Source organism: Siphateles boraxobius, unplaced genomic scaffold, assembly GCF_051911475.1.
Source record: "Siphateles boraxobius isolate OS27281-9 unplaced genomic scaffold, OSU_SipBor_1 116, whole genome shotgun sequence".
NCBI classification, from domain to species: Eukaryota; Metazoa; Chordata; class Actinopteri; order Cypriniformes; family Leuciscidae; genus Siphateles; species Siphateles boraxobius.
Window position 1 is genome coordinate 288,910 of NW_027508718.1, and position 27,608 is coordinate 316,517.

Sequence of the window (27,608 nt, forward strand, 5' to 3'; positions counted from 1 at the left end):
CTCAACTATGTTATAAAATATATACCAAAACGATTTGATATACCATTTTAAGTTTTAGATCTGTTTGATGATCATATTATTATGAATTGGCATAAACGCCTTTATGTTATATTTGGTGTTTCTTAGTAATCTCTGCCACAAAAGCTAAACAAAACAAAACGATTTAAGCAGGGCATGATACCAGCAAGATTGTACCAAGAAGTGTTATTTATTTTCTTATTAATAAGTTCATCACACTATTTACAATTTGTACACAAGGCAATTCAAAGTGATTCACAGTTGTATAAAAAACAATAATGCTTATGCTCATAATAATAATATTCATTAATTATTATAATATTATAATAATTCATTACATAAAAAACAAATGCTGTAGTAAAATACTTTCAGTTGGAATATGACAGCTATGTAACGTTCTGTTTATGCCTGTGTCCTTTCAGATTATGTATGCATACCCGGTTTTACGAAGAACCTCTGAGGGTCGACTCCTTATGGGGCCAACTGAGGAGGCCAATAGGAGGGAGATCGTGTTGGCAGATAGGGCCAGGTGTAAGGAGGAGGTCCTGGCTGAGGCCACTGCCTTTGTGAGGCAGAATGGAGGGAATCCTGGAGACCAGTACCTGGTTCTGGCTCACTGCAAGATCCAGTTTGGGAAACACCAGGGTCAGAGGTTCCTGTGGCTGCTGGAGAACTCACTGGGGTATGCCTGCTATCTGGTCAGCAGCATTTTGGGGGAGGAGGAGAGGGACAACCCGCTGTCGGCCAACAAACACCTGTTCCTCAGATACACCTCGCAGATCAGGGAGGTAGGCGAGGCTGTGGAGGTGTATCAGAAAAAACAGGCCATGCTGCAGGAGGCCGAGAGGACAGGACACTCTGGATGTCTGATGGTGGAGTTTGGGGATTTTAAGGGTAGGTCAATGAAGGAGGTGTATGAGGACCCAAGCAAGGAGGCCCAGGCTCTCATCACCTACCTGAAGAAGGCAAAGGCCAGGCCTAACACCAATATGGCCCTTTTCAAAGCATACGTGCTGAAGAGGCAGGCTCCAGCCCACGTGCCCACCACCACTGTGCCCACTGCATCTGTCCTCACTGCTGCTGTGCCCACTGCCACTGTGTCTGTTCCTCCTCCACCTACTGCCACTAAGAACAGGCCACTGCTGGCGACCAATGTGAAGGCCCTGTTGGCGCGGGGGAAGCATTTATCTGCTTCACAGCTGGCACAAAAGATTTTGTCTCCAGCCAAACCCTGTAAGTGATTTGCAAGCTTTAAAATCATTACAGTATATATTATGCAGTATATATGTCTAACGAAAATACGTGTTCAACAGCTGCAGGACCACGTGTACCACCTGCGTCTGAGTCCGCAGCCCGGAGACAGCTCTTTACATGTGGTGAGTATCACTTAACGCATACAAGTGTGTTGGTGACATGTGCTTAGTGTTTTATGTTATTTTACAGACTCTGCTGCTACGGATTTTTTTGAGGAGGAAGATGACCTGGAGATGGCAACTGTAGCCTCGCAAGCTGAGGAACAACTTCCTCAAGGTATGTAAATCTTAAACAATATTTTACAAACAATTACAAATAAAACAAAACAGTCTTTTTTAAATGACATATTATTTTATTTCACAACACAGATGTAGCGACAATGAGTCTTACATTAAATTAGCTCAAATTATATATAGGGAATTTAATAATTAATCATGAATGATTAATATATTGCACATTACAGTTAAATTATCGAAGCTGAAAATAGATCGATTGTATATATGAATGATCACCATAATGGGTTATGGTTCGTCATTAATATATCAATAGTCTTATTACAGATTGATTATATGAGATAACCTTAAATGGAATTAATTTAGTTATCGAACAATCTGTTTGTCCAGCAAACGGCCGTAATATTAACATCAATTTTCAACAAAAATTATCTCTTTCTTATAATTCCAAACAAGCTATTTTCTGGCCAGGAAAAATCACCTTCTTGTTATTATAAAATTTAGGTTACTGAAATAGCAACGAAATGTAAAGCTTTGTAGCTAAAGGGTCGAACACTTCATTGACTTTGTAAAAATGAGCACTTTAGACAATTAGCAATCAAGAATATAATGGTTTTAATAAAAAGAACCTTACCTACTTGCCAGATAGAGAGCATATTGCCCCCTGACCCCCCCCCCCCCTGCTCCTGTGGCTTACTTTTGACCAATCGGCGACCGCTATTATTAATCGATCATTATTTATTCATAAACAGTGTTTGTTTTTAGACAATTAAACATGCCAATAAAGCTAGCTAGCGTGTAATAGCACACGTTTTCTTCTGTACATGTGAACCTGCAACTTTACCATGATATACAGTAAAAAACATGCCACTACTGTCAAGATAATTAGCCGACGGCTAATTAAGCTATATCCTCCTTAAACCATTTTTTTGTTGTTGTTAATTTAGTATTTTTTTGTGTCATTCATTACATTATTTTGACCACAAGAAGATTTTTACTAAAACCTTTAAAAAAAAAGTTTAAGATTCCTCACTGCTGCTGTGCCCACTGCCACTGTGTCTGTTCCTCCTCCACCTACTGCCACTAAGAACAGGCCACTGCTGGCGACCAATGTGAAGGCCCTGTTGGCGCGGGGGAAGCATTTATCTGCTTCACAGCTGGCACAAAAAATTTTGTCTCCAGCCAAACCCTGTAAGTGGGTAAGTTTTTTTCTTTTTTCTCCAGCCACTGCAGGCTCGAGAGGCCCTGCTCCTGCCCCGGCTCATGCTACTGCCCCTGCTCCTGCCCCTTATCCTGCTCCTCCAGCATTGTGGACCCCTGGCCAGGTGTACCAGTCACCTGCTGAGCTTCCTGTCCAGTGGAAAGAGCAACTCCCATCTTTCCAGCAAGGCCTTCAACCCCTGTCCCTCTGCACCAGGACCATCCTCACTACAGCCACCCACAGGACTGCAGCGCCCTGCCCAGCCTCCTCTGCAGTCTCCTCCTCTGCGCCCTGCCCAGCCTCCTCTGCAGTCTCCTCCTCTGCACCCTCCCCAGCCTCCTCTGCAGTCTCCTCCTCTGCGCCCTGCTCAGCCTCCTCTGCAGTCTCCTCCACAGCCTTCTGTCCAGCCAAGTGCTGCCTCTGCTCCTGCAACATCAACTGGGTCCAGTGTTGCAGACCAGGCTCCTGTAAGTAAGCTTCTCATTATTCGTGTGCAGGTCCTGCAGCGTGATTTCCAATGACCACAAAAAAAGAGGCCGCATTTCCTCTGTGCTGGAAACTTTGCACCGGCTACCTTTTAATTGTAGATTTAATCAAAAAATTGCGCTTTAAGCCATGGAAGCTGAAATGTTTCCGGCCTAGCAGCAGTAACCAGGATGTACGTTTCGGCTCGTTGGTCTAGGGGTATGATTCTCGCTTAGGGTGCGAGAGGTCCCGGGTTCAAATCCCGGACGAGCCCATTATTAGGCTTTGCTTTTAATCTCTTCAGCCTGATTAGGGCAACCAGGATATTTCTGAGAAATTGGGGATAAAATGTGCCAGAGAGAGGCCGGTTAGCTCAGTTGGTTAGATCGTGGTGCTAATAACGCCAAGGTCGCGGGTTCGGTCCCCGTACGGGCCACTCATTTTCTCTCTGGGACCTTCGCTCTGCTCTTCTCGAAAATGACGGGCGGTCTCCCAGAGATCCCTGCTGGCTAAACCATACAAGTACCTGGCCGAAATAGCTCAGTTGGGAGAGCGTTAGAGTGAAGATCTAAAGGTCCCTGGTTCAATCCCGGGTTTCGGCAGAGGAACCATGTCTGCCTCTTTTAGTCTACCTGATTCCACCTAGCCTCATCGCTATCTGCCTCTCAAACAGCCATCTATCAGAGTTTGTTGGTTCCACGGAGTAATGGTTAGCACTCTGGGCTTTGAATCCAGCAATCCGAGTTCAAATCTCGGTGGAACCTTTTTAGGTTCTTTGCGGAAGGGAGGGAAAAAACAGAGGTGATGCGCAACTGGTGACATGGCAGTGAAATTGACACTCTCAAACCGAGTCGGAATTGGGGAAACATGGGCTTAAAAAGCAAAGGCTTCATTTGCTCCTTGCTATCGTGCTTCAGGACTCAATGACTTAAATCTCTGCTGCTCATGGGAAAAGTTGATACACGCCAAGGTTCCATGGTGTAATGGTTAGCACTCTGGGCTTTGAATCCAGCGATCCGAGTTCAAATCTCGGTGGGACCTGCTTTGTGTTTGTTTTTAGACAATTAAACATGCCAATAAAGCTAGCTAGCGTGTAATAGCACATGTTTTCTTCTGTACATGTGAACCTGCAACTTTACCATGATATACAGTAAAAAACATGCCACTACTGTTAGGATAATTGAGCTATATCCTCCTTAAACCATTTTTTTGTTGTTGTTAATTTAGTATTTTTTTGTGTCATTCATTACATTATTTTGACCACAAGAAGATTTTTACTAAAACCTTTAAAAAAAAAGTTTAATTCATATATCTTATACTATACTATGTTATACACCAGTATACATATTTATGTTATCTTTTTAAATACTATGTTATACATATTTAAAAAGACATGAATAGGCAAAAACAAGTGTTTTTTTGTTTCAACAAATGATTCTCGACTATGTTATAAAAGATATACCAAAACGATTTGATATACCATTTTAAGTTTTAGATCTGTTTGATGATCATATTATTATGAATTGGCATAAACGCCTTTATGTTATATTTGGTGTTTCTTAGTAATCTCTGCCACAAAAGCTAAACAAAACAAAACGATTTAAGCATGGCATGATACCAGCAAGATTGTACCAAGAAGTGTTATTTATTTTCTTATTAATAAGTTCATCACACTATTTACAATTTGTACACAAGGCAATTCAAAGTGATTCACAGTTGTATAAAAAACAATAATGCTTATGCTCATAATAATAATAATATTCATTAATTATTATAATATTATAATAATTAATTACATAAAAAACAAATGATGTAGTAAAATACTTTCAGTTGGAATATGACAGCTATGTAACGTTCTGTTTATGCCTGTGTCCTTTCAGATTATGTATGCATACCCGGTTTTACGAAGTACCTCTGAGGGTCGACTCCTTATGGGGCCAACTGAGGAGGCCAATAGGAGGAAGATCGTGTTGGCAGGGAGGGCCAGGTGTAAGGAGGAGGTCCTGGCTGAGGCCACTGCCTTTTTGAGGCAGAATGGAGGGAATCCTGGAGACCAGTTCCTGGTTCTGGCTCACTGCAAGATCCAGTTTGGGAAACACCAGGGTCAGAGGTTCCTGTGGCTGCTGGAGAACTCACTGGGGTATGCCTGCTATCTGGTCAGCAGCATTTTGGGGGAGGAGGAGAGGGACAACCCGCTGTCGGACAACAAACACCTGTTCCTCAGATACACCTCGCAGATCAGGGAGGTAGGCGAGGCTGTAGAGGTGTATCAGAAAAAAACAGGCCATGCTGCAGGAGGCCCAGAGGACAGGAGACTCTGGATGTCTGATGGTGGAGTTTGGGGATTTTAAGGGTAGGTCAATGAAGGAGGTGTATGAGGACCCAAGCAAGGAGGCCCAGGCTCTCATCACCTACCTGAAGAAGGGAAAGGCCAGGCCTAGCACCAATATGGCCCTTTTCAAAGCATACGTGCTGAAGAGGCAGGCTCTAGCCCACGTGCCCACCACCACTGTGCCCACTGCATCTGTCCTCACTTCTGCTGTGCCCACTGCCACTATGTCTGTTCCTCCTCCACCTACTGCCACTAAAAAGAGGCACACAAAAGATTTTGTCTCCAGCCAAACCCTGTAAGTGGGTAAGTTTTTTCTTTTTTCTCCAGCCACTGCAGGCTCGAGAGGCCCTGCTCCTGCCCCGGCTCGTGCTACTGCCCCTGCTCCTGCCCCTTATCCTGCTCCTCCAGCATTGTGGACCCCTGGCCAGGTGTCCCAGTCGCCTGCAGATCTTCCTGTCCACTGGAAAGAGCAACTCCCATCTTTCCAGCAAGGCTTTCAACCCCTGTCCCTCTGCACCAGGACCATCCTCACTACAGCCACCCACAGGACTGCAGCGCCCTGCCCAGCCTCCTCTGCAGTCTCCTCCTCTGCACCCTGCCCAGCCTCCTCTGCAGTCTCCTCCTCTGCGCCCTGCCCAGCCTCCTCTGCAGTCTCCTCCTCTGCGCCCTGCCCAGCCTCCTCTGCAGTCTCCTCCTCTGCGCCCTGCTAAGCCTCCTCTGCAGTCTCCTCCACAGCCTTCTGTCCAGCCAAGTGCTGCCTCTGCTCCTGCAACATCAACTGGGTCCAGTGTTGCAGACCAGGCTCCTGTAAGTAAGCTTCTCATTATTCGTGTGCAGGTCCTGCAGCGTGATTTCCAATGACCACAAAAAAAGAGGCCGCATTTCCTCTGTGCTGGAAACTTTGCACTGGCTACCTTTTAATTGTTGATTTAATCAAAAAATTGCGCTTTAAGCCATGGAAGCTGAAATGTTTTCGGCCCGACAGCAGCAGGGAGGATGTATGTTTCGGCTCGTTGGTCTAGGGGTATGATTCTCGCTTAGGGTGCGAGAGGTCCCGGGTTCAAATCCCGGACGAGCCCATTATTCGGCTTTGCTTTTAATCTCTTCAGCCTTATTAGGGCAACCAGGATATTTCTGAGCAATTGGGGATAAAATGTGCCAGAGAGAGGCTGGTTAGCTCAGTTGGTTAGAGCGTGGCCCTAATAACGCCAATGCTGCGAGTTCGATCCCCGTACGGGCCAATCATTTTCTCTCTGAGACCTTCGCTCTGCTCTTCTCGAAAATGACGGGCGGTCTCCCATACATACATGCTGGCCAAACCGCACAAGTACCTGGCCGAAGTAGCCTAGTTGGGAGAGCGTTAGAGCGTTAGACGGGTTTCGGCAGAGGAACAACCTCCCCCTCTTTTAGTCTACCTGATTCCACCTCTCAGACAGCCAGTTAGCAGGGTGTGTTGGTTCCATGGTGTAATGGTTAGCACTCTGGGCTTTGAATCCAGCGATCCGAGTTCAAATCTCGGTGGAACCTTTTTAGGATCTTTGCGGAAGGGAGGGGAAAAACAGAGGTGATGCGCAACTGCTGACGTGGCGGTGAAATTGGCACTCTCAAACCGAGTCGGAATTGGGGAAACATGGGCTTAAAAAGCAAAGGCTTCTTTCGCTCCTTGCTATCGGGGTTCTGGACTGAATGACTTAAATCTCTGCACCTCATGGGAAAAGTTGACACACGCCGAGGTTCCATGGTGTAAGGGTTAGCACTCTGGGCTCTGAATCCAGTGATCCGAATTCAAATCTCGGTGGGACCTTCATTTGCCAGGCTAAACAGCACAAGTACCTGGCCGAAATAGCTCAGTTGGGAGAGTGTTAGACTGAAGATCTAAAGGTCCCTGGTTCAACCTCGGGTTTCGGCAGAGGAACCACGCCCGCCTCCTTTAGGCTACCTGATTCCACCTAGCCTCATCGCTATCTCCCTCTCAGACAAACAGCTGGGAGGGTGTTTTGGTTCCATGGTGTAATGGTTAGCACTCTGGGCTTTGAATCCAGCGATCCGAGTTCAAATCTCGGTAGAACCTTTTTAGGTTCTTCGCGGAAGGGAGGGAAAAAACAGAGGTGATGCGCAATTGCTGACGTGGCGGTGAAATTGGCACTCTCAAACCGAGTCGGAATTGGGGAAACATAGGGTGCTTCTCAATATCCCTCCTCGTCTCCTCGTTCCTCTGTCCTCCATCCTATGACCCGGAAACCGATCGAGCTCAGCCATCTTGAAGGACATCTCAATTCTCTAATTCAGCGTTTCCCAAACGGGGTGCCGCGGCACCCTGGGGTGCCTTCTGGCGAGAGCAGGGGTGCCGTGTAAAAACTCCATTAAACATTTTTAAATTGCTAAAATGTGTAAAAAAAATAATAATAAATGTATCATCATTCTCGCATCGTCTAATAACAACAAATAATGCACACAAATTTATAATAAAAAATGCAACTCATAAGTTTTCCGCGTTCGTTGAATTGCGGGGGTTCCTCATGATTTCATTCTCGTGCTTCATTCCCAGCGTCCACACATAAAGCTGCCTCTTTTTCATGGCTTGTTGCGCTTACGGTCAAATACACACGAACCATTGTCACAACGTCCGTCTTGCCGCATATTCACAAACACATCGGTTATGTCCGTACTGCTGTCAACGGTAACGCGTGCAATTAGTGTTTTTCAGTTTTACGCGTTAAAAAAGATTTAAACACAATTAACGCAGCATCCGTTTTTTCTGTCATCCTTTGGCTAGCCTTACATTATATAATCACGTTCTTATTCATGCAAATGCTTTTAAACCATGCAACCGCGAAAAGACAAAAGAGAACGCGCTGTCTGTGAATGTCCTGCTGACACAGGACGACGCGCATCGCGTGCCAGAATCGACTTCTCTTTCGTGCTTGAATGAATAATAACACACAGTTATGACAAAATGTCCGTTTTGTTGAGTATCCTCATGAGAGCAGTCTTAAATTAGTTAAAATCTTAAATTAGAGTTGTGAGAAGATGGGACGCGTGTGAGATAAACAAGTGCAGCAGTGACAACAGAATCAAAGAACAGGTAACAGAGAAAATTACTCACTGCTCTTGACTAAAGAACGCTTGTAGCTTTAATAAGGATTCATCTATATTTAATTTATTATTTATGCAGTGAAGACTGTAAAGTGTTTGATAACTTTATTCAATTTCTGTGTATTTCCTGACATCAGTAGCAGTATTGGTATCAGTGATACTGGGCTTCATTCATAAAAAAGATGCCATTAAACAATTATTTAAAATATACTGTCTTTATGTTGTTTATACATTAATTTGGAGATTAACTGTGAAATTATTACATTATAAAATATATTAAAAACAAGCTATCTTGTGCAATTATAACAAAATTATCCCAATATAAAAACACAAATAGGCCTACACTGAGTGAGCAAACATTTAGGTGAGATTTGCAATGGTAATTGAGCAATGTTTTGCTGAATTATGAATAAAAGCCTTAATTAAATATGTCATCATTTAAAGTCATCTCTGCAGAAGAAATTAATGATTTCCTAGACTTTAAATGGATGGACAAAAAAATTGATAATATTAAAAAATATCTATATGACAGTAGGCCTATATACGGCAGTTATTCCCTGTGGTATTGAAAATCAATACATTTCAAGGTATAGTATCAAAGTAGTATCGTGACAACACTAGTGTAGGGTGCCACAATTTTTTTTAAATTTTCAAAGGGTGCCTCGACTGAAAAAAGTTTGGGAAACACTGCCCTAATTGCACCTCGAGGAGTGAGGAGGCTTTCAGAGGAGTCATGAGCGAGGATACACAGTTGTATCCTATGCGGAAGTGTTTTATTGACTAAACGTGACGCACGTATACATTCTCCTCCCCCTTCACATCGGTCACAATCTGTTTTAAAGTATACTTTACCTTTGCAGTTTATATAAACCACACATTACACATATTTCAACAGGGTATCTTGCTTTATTATTATTTATTATGAATTTCTTAAATAAACAAACTGCAACAACATGAGGGCAGATCCTTTGAGCGCTGCTGATGACGCTATGAAGTGACGCTCGAGTGATCAAGTATTCCAATGTATAAAAAAGCTTTCATTCGATTCCTCCATCCTCATTTTTGTCATTCATTACATTATTTTGAGCACAAGAAGATATTTTACTAAAACCTTTAAAAAAAAGTTTAATTCATATATGTTATACTATACTATGTTATACACCAGTATACATATTTATGTTATCTTTTTAAATACTATGTTATACATATTTAAAAAGACATGAATAGGCAAAAACAAGTGTTTTTTTGTTTCAACAAATGATTCTCAACTACGTTATAAAAGATATACCAAAACGATTTGATATACCATTTTAAGTTTTAGATCTGTTTGATGATCATATTATTATGAATTGTCATAAACGCCTTTATGTTATATTTGGTGTTTCTTAGTAATCTCTGCCACAAAAGCTAAACAAAACAAAACGATTTAAGCAGGGCATGATACCAGCAAGATTGTACCAAGAAGTGTTATTTATTTTCTTATTAATAAGTTCATCACACTATTTACAATTTGTACACAAGGCAATTCAAAGTGATTCACAGTTGTATAAAAAACAATAATGCTTATGCTCATAATAATAATAATCATTAATTATTATAATATTATAATAATTTATTACATAAAAAGCAAATGCTGTAGTAAAATACTTTCAGTTGGAATATGACAGCTATGTAACGTTCTGTTTATGCCTGTGTCCTTTCAGATTATGTATGCATACCCGGTTTTACGAAGAACCTCTGAGGGTCGACTCCTTATGGGGCCAACTGAGGAGGCCAATAGGAGGGAGATCGTGTTGGCAGATAGGGCCAGGTGTAAGGAGGAGGTCCTGGCTGAGGCCACTGCCTTTGTGAGGCAGAATGGAGGGAATCCTGGAGACCAGTACCTGGTTCTGGCTCACTGCAAGATCCAGTTTGGGAAACACCAGGGTCAGAGGTTCCTGTGGCTGCTGGAGAACTCACTGGGGTATGCCTGCTATCTGGTCAGCAGCATTTTGGGGGAGGAGGAGAGGGACAACCCGCTGTCGGCCAACAAACACCTGTTCCTCAGATACACCTCGCAGATCAGGGAGGTAGGCGAGGCTGTGGAGGTGTATCAGAAAAAACAGGCCATGCTGCAGGAGGCCGAGAGGACAGGAGACTCTGGATGTCTGATGGTGGAGTTTGGGGATTTTAAGGGTAGGTCAATGAAGGAGGTATATGAGGACCCAAGCAAGGAGGCCCAGGCTCTCATCACCTACCTGAAGAAGGCAAAGGCCAGGCCTAACACCAATATGGCCCTTTTCAAAGCATACGTGCTGAAGAGGCAGGCTCCAGCCCACGTGCCCACCACCACAGTGCCCACTGCATCTGTCCTCACTGCTGCTGTGCCCACTGCCACTGTGTCTGTTCCTCCTCCACCTACTGCCACTAAGAACAGGCCACTGCTGGCGACCAATGTGAAGGCCCTGTTGGCGCGGGGGAAGCATTTATCTGCTTCACAGCTGGCACAAAAGATTTTGTCTCCAGCCAAACCCTGTAAGTGATTTGCAAGCTTTAAAATCATTACAGTATATATTATGCAGTATATATGTCTAACGAAAATACGTGTTCAACAGCTGCAGGACCACGTGTACCACCTGCGTCTGAGTCCGCAGCCCGGAGACAGCTCTTTACATGTGGTGAGTATCACTTAACGCATACAAGTGTGTTGGTGACATGTGCTTAGTGTTTTATGTTATTTTACAGACTCTGCTGCTACAGATTTTTTTGAGGAGGAAGATGACCTGGAGATGGCAACTGTAGCCTCGCAAGCTGAGGAACAACTTCCTCAAGGTATGTAAATCTTAAACAATATTTTACAAACAACTACAAATAAAACAAAACAGTCTTTTTTAAATGACATATTATTTTATTTCATAACACAGATGTAGCGACAATGAGTCTTACATTAAATTAGCTCAAATTATATATAGGGAATTTAATAATTAATCATGAATGATTAATATATTGCACATTACAGTTAAATTATCGAAGCTGAAAATAGATCGATTGTATATATGAATGATCACCATAATGGGTTATGGTTCGTCATTAATATATCAATAGTCTTATTACAGATTGATTATATGAGATAACCTTAAATGGAATTAATTTAGTTATCGAACAATCTGTTTGTCCAGCAAACGGCCGTAATATTAACATCAATTTTCAACAAAAATTATCTCTTTCTTATAATTCCAAACAAGCTATTTTCTGGCCAGGAAAAATCACCTTCTTGTTATTATAAAATTTAGGTTACTGAAATAGCAACGAAATGTAAAGCTTTGTAGCTAAAGGGTCGAACACTTCATTGACTTTGTAAAAATGAGCACTTTAGACAATTAGCAATCAAGAATATAATGGTTTTAATAAAAAGAACCTTACCTACTTGCCACGGAATAGGTGGTTTTCGGACACCTCTAGTGGGCGATAGAGAGCATATTGCCCCCTGACCCCCCGTCCCCCCCCCCCCCCCCCTGCTCCTGTGGCTTACTTTTGACCAATCGGCGACCGCTATTATTAATCGATCATTATTTATTCATAAACAGTGTTTGTTTTTAGACAATTAAACATGCCAATAAAGCTAGCTAGCGTGTAATAGCACACGTTTTCTTCTGTACATGTGAACCTGCAACTTTACCATGATATACAGTAAAAAACATGCCACTACTGTCAAGATAATTAGCCGACGGCTAATTAAGCTATATCCTCCTTAAACCATTTTTTTGTTGTTGTTAATTTAGTATTTTTTTGTGTCATTCATTACATTATTTTGACCACAAGAAGATTTTTACTAAAACCTTTAAAAAAAAAAGTTTAATTCATATATGTTATACTATACTATGTTATACACCAGTATACATATTTATGTTATCTTTTTAAATACTATGTTATACATATTTAAAAAGACATGAATAGGCAAAAACAAGTGTTTTTTTGTTTCAACAAATGATTCTCAACTATGTTATAAAAGATATACCAAAACGATTTGATATACCATTTTAAGTTTTAGATCTGTTTGATGATCATATTATTATGAATTGGCATAAACGCCTTTATGTTATATTTGGTGTTTCTTAGTAATCTCTGCCACAAAAGCTAAACAAAACAAAACGATTTAAGCATGGCATGATACCAGCAAGATTGTACCAAGAAGTGTTATTTGTTTTCTTATTAATAAGTTCATCACACTATTTACAATTAATTATAATAATTCATTACATAAAAAACAAATGATGTAGTAAAATACTTTCAGTTGGAATATGACAGCTATGTAACGTTCTGTTTATGCCTGTGTCCTTTCAGATTATGTATGCATACCCGGTTTTACGAAGAACCACTGAGGGTCGATTCCTCACTGCTGCTGTGCCCACTGCCACTGTGTCTGTTCCTCCTCCACCTACTGCCACTAAGAACAGGCCACTGCTGGCGACCAATGTGAAGGCCCTGTTGGCGCGGGGGAAGCATTTATCTGCTTCACAGCTGGCACAAAAGATTTTGTCTCCAGCCAAACCCTGTAAGTGGGTAAGTTTTTTTCTTTTTTCTCCAGCCACTGCAGGCTCGAGAGGCCCCGGCTCGTGCTACTGCCCCTGCTCCTGCCCCTTATCCTGCTCCTCCAGCATTGTGGACCCCTGGCCAGGTGTACCAGTCACCTGCAGAGCTTCCTGTCCACTGGAAAGAGCAACTCCCATCTTTCCAGCAAGGCCTTCAACCCCTGTCCCTCTGCACCAGGACCATCCTCACTACAGCCACCCACAGGACTGCAGCGCCCTGCCCAGCCTCCTCTGCAGTCTCCTCCTCTGCGCCCTGCCCAGCCTCCTCTGCAGTCTCCTCCTCTGCACCCTGCCCAGCCTCCTCTGCAGTCTCCTCCTCTGCGCCCTGCTCAGCCTCCTCTGCAGTCTCCTCCACAGCCTTCTGTCCAGCCAAGTGCTGCCTCTACTCCTGCAACATCAACTGGGTCCAGTGTTGCAGACCAGGCTCCTGTAAGTAAGCTTCTCATTATTCGTGTGCAGGTCCTGCAGCGTGATTTCCAATGACCACAAAAAAAGAGGCCGCATTTCCTCTGTGCTGGAAACTTTGCACCGGCTACCTTTTAATTGTAGATTTAATCAAAAAATTGCGCTTTAAGCCATGGAAGCTGAAATGTTTCCGTCCTAGCAGCAGTAACCAGGATGTACGTTTCGGCTCGTTGGTCTAGGGGTATGATTCTCGCTTAGGGTGCGAGAGGTCCCGGGTTCAAATCCCGGACGAGCCCATTATTAGGCTTTGCTTTTAATCTCTTCAGCCTGATTAGGGCAACCAGGATATTTCTGAGAAATTGGGGATAAAATGTGCCAGAGAGAGGCCGGTTAGCTCAGTTGGTTAGAGCGTGGTGCTAATAACGCCAAGGTCGCGGGTTCGGTCCCCGTACGGGCCACTCATTTTCTCTCTGGGACCTTCGCTCTGCTCTTCTCGAAAATGACGGGCGGTCTCCCAGAGATCCCTGCTGGCTAAACCATACAAGTACCTGGCCGAAATAGCTCAGTTGGGAGAGCGTTAGAGTGAAGATCTAAAGGTCCCTGGTTCAATCCCGGGTTTCGGCAGAGGAACCATGTCTGCCACTTTTAGTCTACCTGATTCCACCTAGCCTCATCGCTATCTGCCTCTCAAACAGCCATCTAGCAGAGTGTGTTGGTTCCATGGTGTAATGGTTAGCACTCTGGGCTTTGAATCCAGCAATCCGAGTTCAAATCTCGGTGGAACCTTTTTAGGTTCTTTGCGGAAGGGAGGGAAAAAACAGAGGTGATGCGCAACTGGTGACATGGCAGTGAAATTGACACTCTCAAACCGAGTCGGAATTTGGGAAACATGGGCTTAAAAAGCAAAGGCTTCATTTGCTCCTTGCTATCGTGCTTCAGGACTCAATGACTTAAATCTCTGCTGCTCATGGGAAACGTTGACACACGCCAAGGTTCCATGGTGTAATGGTTAGCACTCTGGGCTTTGAATCCAGCGATCCGAGTTCAAATCTCGGTGGGACCTGCTTTTGCCAGGAATGTGTGCAGTACCTCGTTCGAAAAAACTTTTTCGGCAGCACTGAGCCGCAAGAGCTCATCTAGGTAGTGCCCCTTGAAGGGGGGCGTAAAAGGATGGACAGCACTGGAGAATGCAGGCATCGATCCCGCTACCTCTCGCATGCTAAGCAAGCGCTCTACCATTTGAGTATATTGAGCGAGGCGCGATCCCTAGCACGTGTGCAGGTGCTGCAGCGTGATTTCCAATGACCACAAAAAAACAGGCCGAATTTCCTCTGTGCTGGCAACTTTGCACTGGCTACCTTTTAATTGTAGATTTAATGAAAAAATTGCGCTTTGAATCCAGCGATCCGAGTTCAAATCTCGGTGGAACCTTTTTAGGTTCTTTGCGGAAGGGAGGGAAAAAACAGAGGTGATGCGCAACTGCTGACGTGGCGGTGAAATTGGCACTCTCAAACCGAGTCGGAATTGGGGAAACATGGGCTTAAAAAGCAAAGGCTTCATTTGCTCCTTGCTATCGTGCTTCTGGACTCAATGACTTAAATCCTTGCTATCGTGCTTCTGGACTCAATGACTTAAATCTCTGCTGCTCATGGGAAAAGTTGACACACGCCAAGGTTCCATGGTGTAATGGTTAGCACTCTGGGCTCTGAATCTAGCGATCCAAGTTCAAATCTCGGTGGGAACTGCTTTTGCCAGGAATCTGTGCAGTACCTCGTTTCGAAAAAACTTTTTCGGCAGCACTGAGCCGCAAGAGCTCATCTAGGTAGTGCCCCTTGAAGGGGGGCGTAAAAAGGATGGACAGCACTGGAGAATGCAGGCATCGATCCCACTACCTCTCGCTTGCGCCTACTGCTTCCTACCAATTGAGCCAAAGTAAGCCCACGTGAGCCAATCGTGTTTCTCTGCTGTGGCTTACTTTTGACCAATCACGTTCTCTCCTGTGGCTTACTTTTGACCAATCGTGTTTCTCTCCTGTGGCTTACTTTTGACCAATCGCCTTTCTCTCCTGTGGCTTACTTTTGACCAATCGCGTTTCTCTCCTGGCTCTGCTCCTGTGGCTTACTTTTGACCAATCGGCGACCGCTATTATTATCGTCATCTTTGCAATCTTTGCAACAGGTAAGTCTATTCTTCACGACTGTATAATCGATCATTATTTATTCATAAACAGTGTTTGTTTTTAGACAATTAAACATGCCAATAAAGCTAGCTAGCGTGTAATAGCACACGTTTTCTTCTGTACATGTGAACCTGCAACTTTACCATGATATACAGTAAAAAACATGCCACTACTGTCAAGATAATTAGCCGACCGCTAATTGAGCTATATCCTCCTTAAACCATTTTTTTGTTGTTGTTAATTTAGTATTTTTTTGTGTCATTCATTACATTATTTTGACCACAAGAAGATTTTTACTAAAACCTTTAAAAAAAAAAGTTTAATTCATATATGTTATACTATACTATGTTATACACCAGTATACATATTTATGTTATCTTTTTAAATACTATGTTATACATATTTAAAAAGACATGAATAGGCAAAAACAAGTGTTTTTTTGTTTCAACAAATGATTCTCGACTATGTTATAAAAGATATACCAAAACGATTTGATATACCATTTTAAGTTTTAGATCTGTTTGATGATCATATTATTATGAATTGGCATAAACGCCTTTATGTTATATTTGGTGTTTCTTAGTAATCTCTGCCACAAAAGCTAAACAAAACAAAACGATTTAAGCATGGCATGATACCAGCAAGATTGTACCAAGAAGTGTTATTTATTTTCTTATTAATAAGTTCATCACACTATTTACAATTTGTACAGAAGGCAATTCAAAGTGATTCACAGTTGTATAAAAAACAATAATGCTTATGCTTATAATAATAATAATAATAATATTCATTAATTATTATAATATTATAATAATTAATTACATAAAAAACAAATGATGTAGTAAAATACTTTCAGTTGGAATATGACAGCTATGTAACGTTCTGTTTATGCCTGTGTCCTTTCAGATTATGTATGCATACCCGGTTTTACGAAGAACCTCTGAGGGTCGACTCCTTATGGGGCCAACTGAGGAGGCCAATAGGAGGAAGATCGTGTTGGCAGGGAGGGCCAGGTGTAAGGAGGAGGTCCTGGCTGAGGCCACTGCCTTTTTGAGGCAGAATGGAGGGAATCCTGGAGACCAGTTCCTGGTTCTGGCTCACTGCAAGATCCAGTTTGGGAAACACCAGGGTCAGAGGTTCCTGTGGCTGCTGAAGAACTCACTGGGGTATGCCTGCTATCTGGTCAGCAGCATTTTGGGGGAGGAGGAGAGGGACAACCCGCTGTCGGACAACAAACACCTGTTCCTCAGATACACCTCGCAGATCAGGGAGGTAGGTGAGGCTGTAGAGGTGTATCAGAAAAAAACAGGCCATGCTGCAGGAGGCCCAGAGGACAGGAGACTCTGGATGTCTGATGGTGGAGTTTGGGGATTTTAAGGGTAGGTCAATGAAGGAGGTGTATGAGGACCCAAGCAAGGAGGCCCAGGCTCTCATCACCTACCTGAAGAAGGGAAAGGCCAGGCCTAACACCAATATGGCCCTTTTCAAAGCATACGTGCTGAAGAGGCAGGCTCTAGCCCACGTGCCCACCACCACTGTGCCCACTGCATCTGTCCTCACTTCTGCTGTGCCCACTGCCACTATGTCTGTTCCTCCTCCACCTACTGCCACTAAAAAGAGACACACAAAAGATTTTGTCTCCAGCCAAACCCTGTAAGTGGGTAAGTTTTTTCTTTTTTCTCCAGCCACTGCAGGCTCGAGAGGCCCTGCTCCTGCCCCGGCTCGTGCTACTGCCCCTGCTCCTGACCCTTATCCTGCTCCTCCAGCATTGTGGACCCCTGGCCAGGTGTCCCAGTCTCCTGCAGAGCTTCCTGTCCACTGGAAAGAGCAACTCCCATCTTTCCAGCAAGGCTTTCAACCCCTGTCCCTCTGCACCAGGACCATCCTCACTACAGCCACCCACAGGACTGCAGCGCCCTGCCCAGCCTCCTCTGCAGTCTCCTCCTCTGCACCCTGCCCAGCCTCCTCTGCAGTCTCCTCCTCTGCGCCCTGCCCAGCCTCCTCTGCAGTCTCCTCCTCTGCGCCCTGCCCAGCCTCCTCTGCAGTCTCCTCCTCTGCGCCCTGCTCAGCCTCCTCTGCAGTCTCCTCCACAGCCTTCTGTCCAGCCAAGTGCTGCCTCTGCTCCTGCAACATCAACTGGGTCCAGTGTTGCAGACCAGGCTCCTGTAAGTAAGCTTCTCATTATTCGTGTGCAGGTCCTGCAGCGTGATTTCCAATGACCACAAAAAAAGAGGCCGCATTTCCTCTGTGCTGGAAACTTTGCACCGGCTACCTTTTAATTGTAGATTTAATCTACAATTAACACTCTCAAACCGAGTCGGAATTGGGGAAACATGGGCTTAAAAAGCAAAGGCTTCATTTGCTCCTTGCTATCGTGCTTCAGGACTCAATGACTTAAATCTCTGCTGCTCATGGGAAAAGTTGACACACGCCAAGGTTCCATGGTGTAATGGTTAGCACTCTGGGCTTTGAATCCAGCGATCCGAGTTCAAATCTCGGTGGGACCTGCTTTTGCCAGGAATGTGTGCAGTACCTCGTTCGAAAAAACTTTTTCGGCAGCACTGAGCCGCAAGAGCTCATCTAGGTAGTGCCCCTTGAAGGGGGGCGTAAAAAGGATGGACAGCACTGGAGAATGAAGGCATCGATCCCGCTACCTCTCGCATGCTAAGCAAGCGCTCTACCATTTGAGCTAATTCCCCTCGATGATGGAGAGAAGGTGTCCATCGCTCTCAAAGACAAAGACGAGGCGCGATCCCTAGCACGTGTGCAGGTGCTGTAGCGTGATTTCCAATGACCACAAAAAAACAGGCCGAATTTCCTCTGTGCTGGCAACTTTGCACTGGCTACCTTTTAATTGTAGATTTAATGACATAATTGCGCTTTGAATCCAGCGATCCGAGTTCAAATCTCGGTGGAACCTTTTTAGGTTCTTTGCGGAAGGGAGGGAAAAAACAGAGGTGATGCGCAACTGCTGACGTGGCGGTGAAATTGGCACTCTCAAACCGAGTCGGAATTGGGGAAACATGGGCTTAAAAAGCAAAGGCTTCATTTGCTCCTTGCTATCGTGCTTCTGGACTCAATGACTTAAATCCTTGCTATCGTGCTTCTGGACTCAATGACTTAAATCTCTGGTGCTCATGGGAAAAGTTGACACACGCCAAGGTTCCATGGTGTAATGGTTAGCACTCTGGGCTCTGAATCTAGCGATCCGAGTTCAAATCTCGGTGGGAACTGCTTTTGCCAGGAATCTGTGCAGTACCTCGTTTCAAAAAAACTTTTTCGGCAGCACTGAGCCGCAAGAGCTCATCTAGGTAGTGCCCCTTGAAGGGGGGCGTAAAAAGGATGGACAGCACTGGAGAATGCAGGCATCGATCCCACTACCTCTCGCTTGCGCCTACTGCTTCCTACCAATTGTGCCAAAGTAAGCCCACGTGAGCCAATCGTGTTTCTCTGCTGTGGCTTACTTTTGACCAATCACGTTCTCTCCTGTGGCTTACTTTTGACCAATCGTGTTTCTCTCCTGTGGCTTACTTTTGACCAATCGCCTTTCTCTCCTGTGGCTTACTTTTGACCAATCGCGTTTCTCTCCTGGCTCTGCTCCTGTGGCTTACTTTTGAACAATCGGCGACCGCTATTATTATCGTCATCTTTGCAATCTTTGCAGCATGGACATGCATGCTGGCTAAACCGCACAAGTACCTGGCCGAAATAGCTCAGTTGGGAGAGCGTTAGACTGAAGATCTAAAGGTCCCTAGTTCAATCCCGGGTATCGGCAGAGGAACAACCTCCCCCTATTTTAGTCTACCTGATTCCACCTCTCAGACAGCCAGTTAGCAGGGTGTGTTGGTTCCATGGTGTAATGGTTAGCACTCTGGGCTTTGAATCCAGCGATCCGAGTTCAAATCTCGGTGGAACCTTTTTAGGATCTTTGCGGAAGGGAGGGGAAAAACAGAGGTGATGCACAACTGCTGACGTGGCGGTGAAATTGGCACTCTCAAACCGAGTCGGAATTGGGGAAACATGGGCTTAAAAAGCAAAGGCTTATTTTGCTCCTTGCTATCGCGGTTCTGGACTGAATGACTTAAATCTCTGCACCTCATGGGAAAAGTTGACACACGCCGAGGTTCCATGGTGTAAGGGTTAGCACTCTGGGCTCTGAATCCAGTGATCCGAATTCAAATCTCGGTGAGACCTTCATTTGCCAGGCTAAACAGCCCAAGTACCTGGTCGAAATATCTCAGTTGGGAGAGTGTTAGACTGAAGATCTAAAGGTCTCTGGTTCAATCTCGGGTTTTGGCAGAGGAACCACGCCCGCCTCCTTTAGGCTACCTGATTCCACCTAGCCTCATCGCTATCTGCCTCTCAGACAGACAGCTGGGAGGGTGTGTTGGTTCCATGGTGTAATGGTTAGCACTCTGGGCTTTGAATCCAGCGATCCGAGTTCAAATCTCGGTAGAACCTTTTTAGGTTCTTCGCGGAAGGGAGGGAAAAAACAGAGGTGATGCGCAACTGCTGACGTGGCGGTGAAATTGGCACTCTCAAACCGAGTCGGAATTGGGGAAACATAGGGTGCTTCTCAATATCCCTCCTCGTCTCCTCGTTCCTCTGTCCTCCATCCTATGACCCGGAAACCGATCGAGCTCAGCCATCTTGAAGGACATCTCAATTCTCTAATTGCACCTCGAGGAGTGAGGAGGCTTTCAGAGGAGTCATGAGCGAGGATACACAGTTGTATCCTATGCGGAAGTGTTTTATTGACTAAACGTGACGCACGTATACATTCTCCTCCCCCTTCACATCGGTCACAATCTGTTTTAAAGTATACTTTACCTTTGCAGTCTATATAAACCACACATTACACATATTTCAACAGGGTATCTTGCTTTATTATTATTTATTATGAATTTCTTAAATAAACAAACTGCAACAACATGAGGGCAGATCCTTTGAGCGCTGCTGATGACGCTATGAAGTGACGCTCGAGTGATCAAGTATTCCAATGTATAAAAAAGCTTTCATTCGATTCCTCCATCCTCATTTTTGTCATTCATTACATTATTTTGAGCACAAGAAGATATTTTACTAAAACCTTTAAAAAAAAGTTTAATTCATATATGTTATACTATACTATGTTATACACCAGTATACATATTTATGTTATCTTTTTAAATTCTATGTTATACATATTTAAAAAGACATGAATAGGCAAAAACAAGTGTTTTTTTGTTTCAACAAATGATTCTCAACTATGTTATAAAAGATATACCAAAACGATTTGATATACCATTTTAAGTTTTAGATCTGTTTGATGATCATATTATTATGAATTGGCATAAACGCCTTTATGTTATATTTGGGTTTTCTTAGTAATCTCTGCCACAAAAGCTAAACAAAACAAAACGATTTAAGCATGGCATGATACCAGCAAGATTGTACCAAGAAGTGTTATTTATTTTCTTATTAATAAGTTCATCACACTATTTACAATTTGTACACAAGGCAATTCAAAGTGATTCACAGTTGTATAAAAAACAATAATGCTTATGCTCATAATAATAATAATCATTAATTATTATAATATTATAATAATTAATTACATAAAAAACAAATGATGTAGTAAAATACTTTCAGTTGGAATATGACAGCTATGTAACGTTCTGTTTATGCCTGTGTCCTTTCAGATTATGTATGCATACCCGGTTTTACAAAGAACCTCTGAGGGTCGACTCCTTATGGGGCCAACTGAGGAGGCCAATAGGAGGAAGATCGTGTTGGCAGGGAGGGCCAGGTGTAAGGAGGAGGTCCTGGCTGAGGCCACTGCCTTTTTGAGGCAGAATGGAGGGAATCCTGGAGACCAGTTCCTGGTTCTGGCTCACTGCAAGATCCAGTTTGGGAAACACCAGGGTCAGAGGTTCCTGTGGCTGCTGGAGAACTCACTGGGGTATGCCTGCTATCTGGTCAGCAGCATTTTGGGGGAGGAGGAGAGGGACAACCCGCTGTCGGACAACAAACACCTGTTCCTCAGATACACCTCAGAATCAGAATCAGAATCAGAATCAGAATCAGAAAGAGCTTTATTGCCAAGTGTGCTTGCACACACAAGGAATTTGTTTTGGTACTGAGGCTTCCAGTGGACATATACAAATACAACATGAAACATAATACTACAAATTATAAGAATAAAAAATAAAAATATAAATATATGAGAATAAAACTATCACAGTTGGGTTTAGTCAGAATAGACATTTCCAGATTTACAGATTATGAACCTATTTACAGTGTTTTGAATATTATAAATAAATAAATCTACATATAAGTATCACCTGAGTTGTGGGATATTGCACTAAACAGTGGGAGTATTGCACTTACAGGCATATGCCTTGGGAGGAGTGTTAACTGTTCAGGAGGGAAATGGCCTGTGGGAAGAAACTGTTCCTGTGCCGAGATGTTCTTGTGGCCAGTGATCTGAGTCTCCGTCTTGACGGTAACAGTTCAAACAGGTGGTGTCCAGGGTGAGTGGAGTCTGTGATGATTTTACCTGCTCTCTTCCTCACTCTGGAAGAGTACAGGTCCTGGAGGTTTGGCAGGGGGGCACCAATAATCCTCTCCGCAGTCCGGACTGTCTGTTGTAGTCTCCTGATGTCTGATTTGGTAGCTGAACCAAACCAGACAGTGATGGAAGCGCACAAGACAGACTCAATGACGGCTGAGTAGAACTGAATCAGCAGATCCTGTGGCAGGTTGAACTTCCTCAGCTGGCGAAGGAAGTACAGTCTCTGCTGGGCCTTTTTCACAGTGGAGTCAATGTGATTGTCCCACTTTAGGTCCTGAGAGATGATAGTGCCCAGGAACCTGAATGACTCCACTGCTTCCACAGTGCTGTTCATGATGGTGAGTGGGAGGAGTGCTGAGCTGTTCCTCCTGAAGTCCACGATCATCTCCACTGTTTTGAGCGTGTTCAGCTCAAGGTTGTTATAACTGCACCAGGTAGCCAGCTGTTCAACCTCCAGTCTGTAAGCAGACTCGTCACCGTTTCGGATGAGACCGATGACAGTGGTGTCGTCTGCAAATTTCAGGAGCTTGACAGTGGGGTCTTTAGAAGTGCAGTCATTAGTGTACAGGGAGAAGAGCAGTGGGGAGAGAACGCACCCTTGGGGAGCACCAGTGCTGATTGTGAGTGTCTTGGATGTGTGTTTCCCCAGTCTCACTCGCTGCTGCCGGTCCGTCAGGAAGCTGGTGATCCACTGACAGATCGAGGATGGTATGGAGAGCTGGGTCAGTTTGGCTGTGAGAAGACCAGGCATGATGGTATTGAAGGCCGAACTGAAGTCCACAAAGAGGATCCTTGCATAAGTCCCTGGTCTGTCGAGATGTTGCAGGATATAATGCAGTCCCATGTTGACTGCATCATCCACAGACCTGTTTGCTCTGTAAGCAAACTGAAAGGGATCCAGCAGGGGTCCAGTGATGTCCTTCAGGTGGGCCAGCACCAGTCTTTCAAACGACTTCATGACCACAGACGTGAGAGCGACAGGTCTGTAGTCATTAAGTCCAGTGATTTTGGGTTTTTTGGGGACAGGAATGATAGTGGAGCGTTTGAAGCAGCAGGGAACTTCACACTGCTCCAATGATCTGTTGAAGATCTGCGTGAAGACCGGGGCCAGTTGGTCAGCGCAGGCTTTTAAACAAGCAGATGAGATGCCGTCTGGGCCTGAGGCTTTCCTAGTCTTCTGTTTTTTGAAGACTCGGCTCACGTCCTCCACACAGACCTTAAGCTCAGGTTGGATGGCAGGAGGGGGGAGTGATAATTGGAGAACAGGAGGTGATGCTGAATGTGTGAAGTGCAGATCAGACCGGGTGTGTGGTGTGAATGAGGGCTTTTCAAACCGGCAGTAAAATGAATTTAAATCATCAGCCAGGTGTTGATTGTCCACAGATCGAGGGGATGGTGACTTGTAGTTGGTAATGTTCCTCAGGCCATTCCAGACTGATGATGGGTCGTTGGATGAAAACTGGTTTTTCAGTTTATCAGAGTAGTTCCTTTTAGCAACTCTGATCTCCTTTGTCAATCTGTTTCTGGCCTGGTTATACAAGATTTTATCCCCACTTCTGTAAGCATCCTCTTTGGCATGACGAAGGTGTTTGAGTTTCCCAGTAAACCATGGTTTATCATTAGTGAATGATAAGAATGTCCTGGTAGGAATGCATGTATCCTCACAGAAACTTATATATGATGTTACAGTATCTGTGAGCTCATCCAGATCATTGGTAGCAGCTTCAAAAACAGTCCAATCAGTGCAATCAAGGCAGGCCTGTAGATTCTGCTCTGCTTCATTAGTCCATCTTTTCACAGTCCTTATTCCAGGTTTAGCTGATTTTAGTTTCTGCCTGTAGGTCGGTATGAGATGAACCAAACAGTGATCGGAGAGCCCCAAAGCTGCCCGTGGGACGGAGTGATATGCATTTCTTATTGTGGTGTAACAGTGGTCCAGTATATTACTGTCTCTGGTGGGACATGTAACGTGCTGTCTGTATTTTGGTAGTTCACGGGAAAGATTTGCTTTGTTAAAATCCCCAAGAATGATTAAAAGAGAGTCTGGGTACCTTTGTTCCGTTTCAGATATTTGTTCAGCAAGCTGTTGTAGCGCCGCGCTCGCGCACGCGTCTGGAGGGATGTAAACATTCACGAGAATGAAAGAGGAAAATTCCCGAGGCGAGTAGAAGGGTTTACAGTTTATGAAATGTGCCTCTAAATTAGGAGAGCACATCTTCTTCAGTGTTGTTACATCTGAACACCAACTTTCGTTAATGTAGAAACACAATCCACCACCTCTCGTTTTCCCCGTTAGCTCCGCGATGCGATCCGCTCGGAACAGCTGGAAGCCCGGCAGATGTATTGCGTTGTCCGGTATGGCTTCACTCAGCCAGGTTTCAGTGAAGCACAAAGCAGCAGAGTTTAAAAAATCCTTGTTAGTGTGGGTGAGGAGAAGAAGTTCATCCGTTTTGTTAGGAAGGGATCGGAGATTCGCGAGATGAATGCTGGGGAGTGCAGTGCGCAGGCCGCGCTCGCGGAGTTTAACCAGCGCGCCGGCTCGCTTCCCGCGTTTGCGTCTGACTGCGCGTTTGAACAACACCGCTGCCCCTCCTACGAGAATGTCCAGCAAAACGTCCGAATAATCAAAAACTGTAGAAAAGGTTTCTGGTGTGTGTTTCCTAATGTCCAGTAGTTCGTCTTTGGTGAAACTGATAGGAAAAGAATGACTAAACGCAGAACAAACGAACAAAAACAACACAATAGCTGGAGAGCTCCACACCGAGGCAGCCATCCGCGGCGCCATCTTGGATCTTGGATCAGGGAGGTAGGCGAGGCTGTAGAGGTGTATCAGAAAAAAAACAGGCCATGCTGCAGGAGGCCCAGAGGACAGGAGACTCTGGATGTCTGATGGTGGAGTTTGGGGATTTTAAGGGTAGGTCAATGAAGGAGGTGTATGAGGACCCAAGCAAGGAGGCCCAGGCTCTCATCACCTACCTGAAGAAGGCAAAGGCCAGGCCTAACACCAATATGGCCCTTTTCAAAGCATACGTGCTGAAGAGGCAGGCTCTAGCCCACGTGCCCACCACCACTGTGCCCACTGCATCTGTCCTCACTTCTGCTGTGCCCACTGCCACTGTGTCTGTTCCTCCTCCACCTACTGCCACTAAAAAGAGACACACAAAAGATTTTGTCTCCAGCCAAACCCTGTAAGTGGGTAAGTTTTTTCTTTTTTCTCCAGGCACTGCAGGCTCGAGAGGCCCTGCTCCTGCCCCGGCTCATGCTACTGCCCCTGTTCCTGCCCCTTATCCTGCTCCTCCAGCATTGTGGACCCCTGGCCAGGTGTCCCAGTCGCCTGCAGAGCTTCCTGTCCACTGGAAAGAGCAACTCCCACCTTTCCAGCAAGGCTTTCAACCCCTGTCCCTCTGCACCAGGACCATCCTCACTACAGCCACCCACAGGACTGCAGCGCCCTGCCCAGCCTCCTCTGCAGTCTCCTCCTCTGCACCCTGCCCAGCCTCCTCTGCAGTCTCCTCCTCTGCGCCCTGCCCAGCCTCCTCTGCAGTCTCCTCCTCTGCGCCCTGCCCAGCCTCCTCTGCAGTCTCCTCCTCTGCGCCCTACTCAGCCTCCTCTGCAGTCTACTCCACAGCCTTCTGTCCAGCCAAGTGCTGCCTCTGCTCCTGCAACATCAACTGGGTCCAGTGTTGCAGACCAGGCTCCTGTAAGTAAGCTTCTCATTATTCGTGTGCAGGTCCTGCAGCTTGATTTCCAATGACCACAAAAAAAGAGGCCGCATTTCCTCTGTGCTGGAAACTTTGCACTGAATACCTTTTAATTGTTGATTTAATCAAAAAATTGCGCTTTAAGCCATGGAAGCTGAAATCTTTTCGGCCCGACAGCAGCAGGGAGGATGTATGTTTCGGCTCGTTGGTCTAGGGGTATGATTCTCGCTTAGGGTGCGAGAGGTCCCGGGTTCAAATCCCGGACGAGCCCATTATTCGGCTTTGCTTTTAATCTCTTCAGCCTTATTAGGGCAACCAGGCTATTTCTGAGCAATTGGGGATAAAATGTGCCAGAGAGAGGCCGGTTAGCTCAGTTGGTTAGAGCGTGGCGCTAATAACGCCAAGGTCGCGGGTTCGATCCCCGTACGGGCCAATCATTTTCTCTGGGACCTTCGCTCTGCTCTTCTCGAAAATGACGGGCGGTCTCCCATACATTCATGCTGGCTAAACCGCACAAGTACCTGGCCGAAATAGCTCAGTTGGGAGAGCGTTAGAGTGAAGATCTAAAGGTCCCTGGTTCAATCCCGGGTTTTGGCAGAGGAACAACCTCCCCCTCTTTTAGTCTACCTGATTCCACCTCTCAGACAGCCAGTTAGCAGGGTGTGTTGGTTCCATGGTGTAATGGTTAGCACTCTGGGCTTTGAATCCAGCGATCCGAGTTCAAATCACGGTGGAACCTTTTTAGGATCTTTGGGGAAGGGAGGGGAAAAACAGAGGTGATGCGCAACTGCTGACGTGGCGGTGAAATTGGCACCCTCAAACCGAGTCGGAATTGGGGAAACATGGGCTTAAAAAGCAAAGGCTTATTTTGCTCCTTGCTATCGCGGTTCTGGACTGAATGACTTAAATCTCTGCACCTCATGGGAAAAGTTGACACACGCCGAGGTTCCATGGTGTAAGGGTTAGCACTCTGGGCTCTGAATCCAGTGATCCGAATTCAAATCTCGGTGAGACCTTCATTTGCCAGGCTAAACAGCACAAGTACCTGGCCGAAATAGCTCAGTTGGGAGAGTGTTAGACTGAAGATCTAAAGGTCCCTGGTTCAATCTCGGGTTTCAGCAGAGGAACCACGCCTGCCTCCTTTAGGCTACCTGATTCCACCTAGCCTCATCGCTATCTGCCTCTCAGACAGACAGCTGGGAGGGTGTGTTGGTTCCATGGTGTAATGGTTAGCACTCTGGGCTTTTAATCCAGCGATCCGAGTTCAAATCTCGGTAGAACCTTTTTAGGTTCTTCGCGGAAGGGAGGGAAAAAACAGAGGTGATGCGCAACTGCTGACGTGGCGGTGAAATTGGCACTCTCAAACCGAGTCGGAATTGGGGAAACATAGGGTGCTTCTCAATATCCCTCCTCGTCTCCTCGTTCCTCTGTCCTCCATCCTATGACCCGGAAACCGATCGAGCTCAGCCATCTTGAAGGACATCTCAATTCTCTAATTGCACCTCGAGGAGTGAGGAGGCTTTCAGAGGAGTCATGAGCGAGGATACACAGTTGTATCCTATGCGGAAGTGTTTTATTGACTAAACGTGATGCACGTATA

The 27,608-nt window shown here is 45.0% G+C and overlaps 20 non-coding genes across 20 annotated transcripts; all 20 read left to right on the forward strand.

Moving 5' to 3' along the window:
* The first annotated feature begins 3,373 nt into the window (after positions 1-3,373).
* On the forward strand, positions 3,374-3,445 carry trnap-agg (transfer RNA proline (anticodon AGG)). Its single transcript has one exon. It is a non-coding gene; the product is annotated as a tRNA-Pro (tRNA).
* Positions 3,446-3,533: 88 nt separating this feature from the next.
* On the forward strand, positions 3,534-3,607 carry trnai-aau (transfer RNA isoleucine (anticodon AAU)). The gene has a single exon. It is a non-coding gene; the product is annotated as a tRNA-Ile (tRNA).
* Positions 3,608-3,700: 93 nt separating this feature from the next.
* On the forward strand, positions 3,701-3,773 carry trnaf-gaa (transfer RNA phenylalanine (anticodon GAA)). The gene has a single exon. It is a non-coding gene; the product is annotated as a tRNA-Phe (tRNA).
* Positions 3,774-4,140: 367 nt separating this feature from the next.
* Positions 4,141-4,212, forward strand: trnaq-uug (transfer RNA glutamine (anticodon UUG)). Its single transcript has one exon. It is a non-coding gene; the product is annotated as a tRNA-Gln (tRNA).
* A 2,298-nt stretch (positions 4,213-6,510) lies between these two features.
* On the forward strand, positions 6,511-6,582 carry trnap-agg (transfer RNA proline (anticodon AGG)). Its single transcript has one exon. It is a non-coding gene; the product is annotated as a tRNA-Pro (tRNA).
* An 88-nt stretch (positions 6,583-6,670) lies between these two features.
* trnai-aau (transfer RNA isoleucine (anticodon AAU)) lies at positions 6,671-6,744 on the forward strand. Its single transcript has one exon. It is a non-coding gene; the product is annotated as a tRNA-Ile (tRNA).
* Positions 6,745-6,958: 214 nt separating this feature from the next.
* Positions 6,959-7,030, forward strand: trnaq-uug (transfer RNA glutamine (anticodon UUG)). Its single transcript has one exon. It is a non-coding gene; the product is annotated as a tRNA-Gln (tRNA).
* A 472-nt stretch (positions 7,031-7,502) lies between these two features.
* trnaq-uug (transfer RNA glutamine (anticodon UUG)) lies at positions 7,503-7,574 on the forward strand. Its single transcript has one exon. It is a non-coding gene; the product is annotated as a tRNA-Gln (tRNA).
* Positions 7,575-13,799: 6,225 nt separating this feature from the next.
* On the forward strand, positions 13,800-13,871 carry trnap-agg (transfer RNA proline (anticodon AGG)). The gene has a single exon. It is a non-coding gene; the product is annotated as a tRNA-Pro (tRNA).
* Positions 13,872-13,959: 88 nt separating this feature from the next.
* On the forward strand, positions 13,960-14,033 carry trnai-aau (transfer RNA isoleucine (anticodon AAU)). Its single transcript has one exon. It is a non-coding gene; the product is annotated as a tRNA-Ile (tRNA).
* A 93-nt stretch (positions 14,034-14,126) lies between these two features.
* Positions 14,127-14,199, forward strand: trnaf-gaa (transfer RNA phenylalanine (anticodon GAA)). The gene has a single exon. It is a non-coding gene; the product is annotated as a tRNA-Phe (tRNA).
* A 90-nt stretch (positions 14,200-14,289) lies between these two features.
* Positions 14,290-14,361, forward strand: trnaq-uug (transfer RNA glutamine (anticodon UUG)). Its single transcript has one exon. It is a non-coding gene; the product is annotated as a tRNA-Gln (tRNA).
* Positions 14,362-14,566: 205 nt separating this feature from the next.
* On the forward strand, positions 14,567-14,638 carry trnaq-uug (transfer RNA glutamine (anticodon UUG)). Its single transcript has one exon. It is a non-coding gene; the product is annotated as a tRNA-Gln (tRNA).
* Positions 14,639-18,189: 3,551 nt separating this feature from the next.
* On the forward strand, positions 18,190-18,261 carry trnaq-uug (transfer RNA glutamine (anticodon UUG)). Its single transcript has one exon. It is a non-coding gene; the product is annotated as a tRNA-Gln (tRNA).
* Positions 18,262-19,599: 1,338 nt separating this feature from the next.
* On the forward strand, positions 19,600-19,671 carry trnaq-uug (transfer RNA glutamine (anticodon UUG)). Its single transcript has one exon. It is a non-coding gene; the product is annotated as a tRNA-Gln (tRNA).
* A 472-nt stretch (positions 19,672-20,143) lies between these two features.
* Positions 20,144-20,215, forward strand: trnaq-uug (transfer RNA glutamine (anticodon UUG)). Its single transcript has one exon. It is a non-coding gene; the product is annotated as a tRNA-Gln (tRNA).
* Positions 20,216-26,207: 5,992 nt separating this feature from the next.
* On the forward strand, positions 26,208-26,279 carry trnap-agg (transfer RNA proline (anticodon AGG)). Its single transcript has one exon. It is a non-coding gene; the product is annotated as a tRNA-Pro (tRNA).
* An 88-nt stretch (positions 26,280-26,367) lies between these two features.
* Positions 26,368-26,441, forward strand: trnai-aau (transfer RNA isoleucine (anticodon AAU)). The gene has a single exon. It is a non-coding gene; the product is annotated as a tRNA-Ile (tRNA).
* Positions 26,442-26,532: 91 nt separating this feature from the next.
* trnaf-gaa (transfer RNA phenylalanine (anticodon GAA)) lies at positions 26,533-26,605 on the forward strand. Its single transcript has one exon. It is a non-coding gene; the product is annotated as a tRNA-Phe (tRNA).
* Positions 26,606-26,675: 70 nt separating this feature from the next.
* Positions 26,676-26,747, forward strand: trnaq-uug (transfer RNA glutamine (anticodon UUG)). Its single transcript has one exon. It is a non-coding gene; the product is annotated as a tRNA-Gln (tRNA).
* The last annotated feature ends 861 nt before the right edge of the window (positions 26,748-27,608 follow it).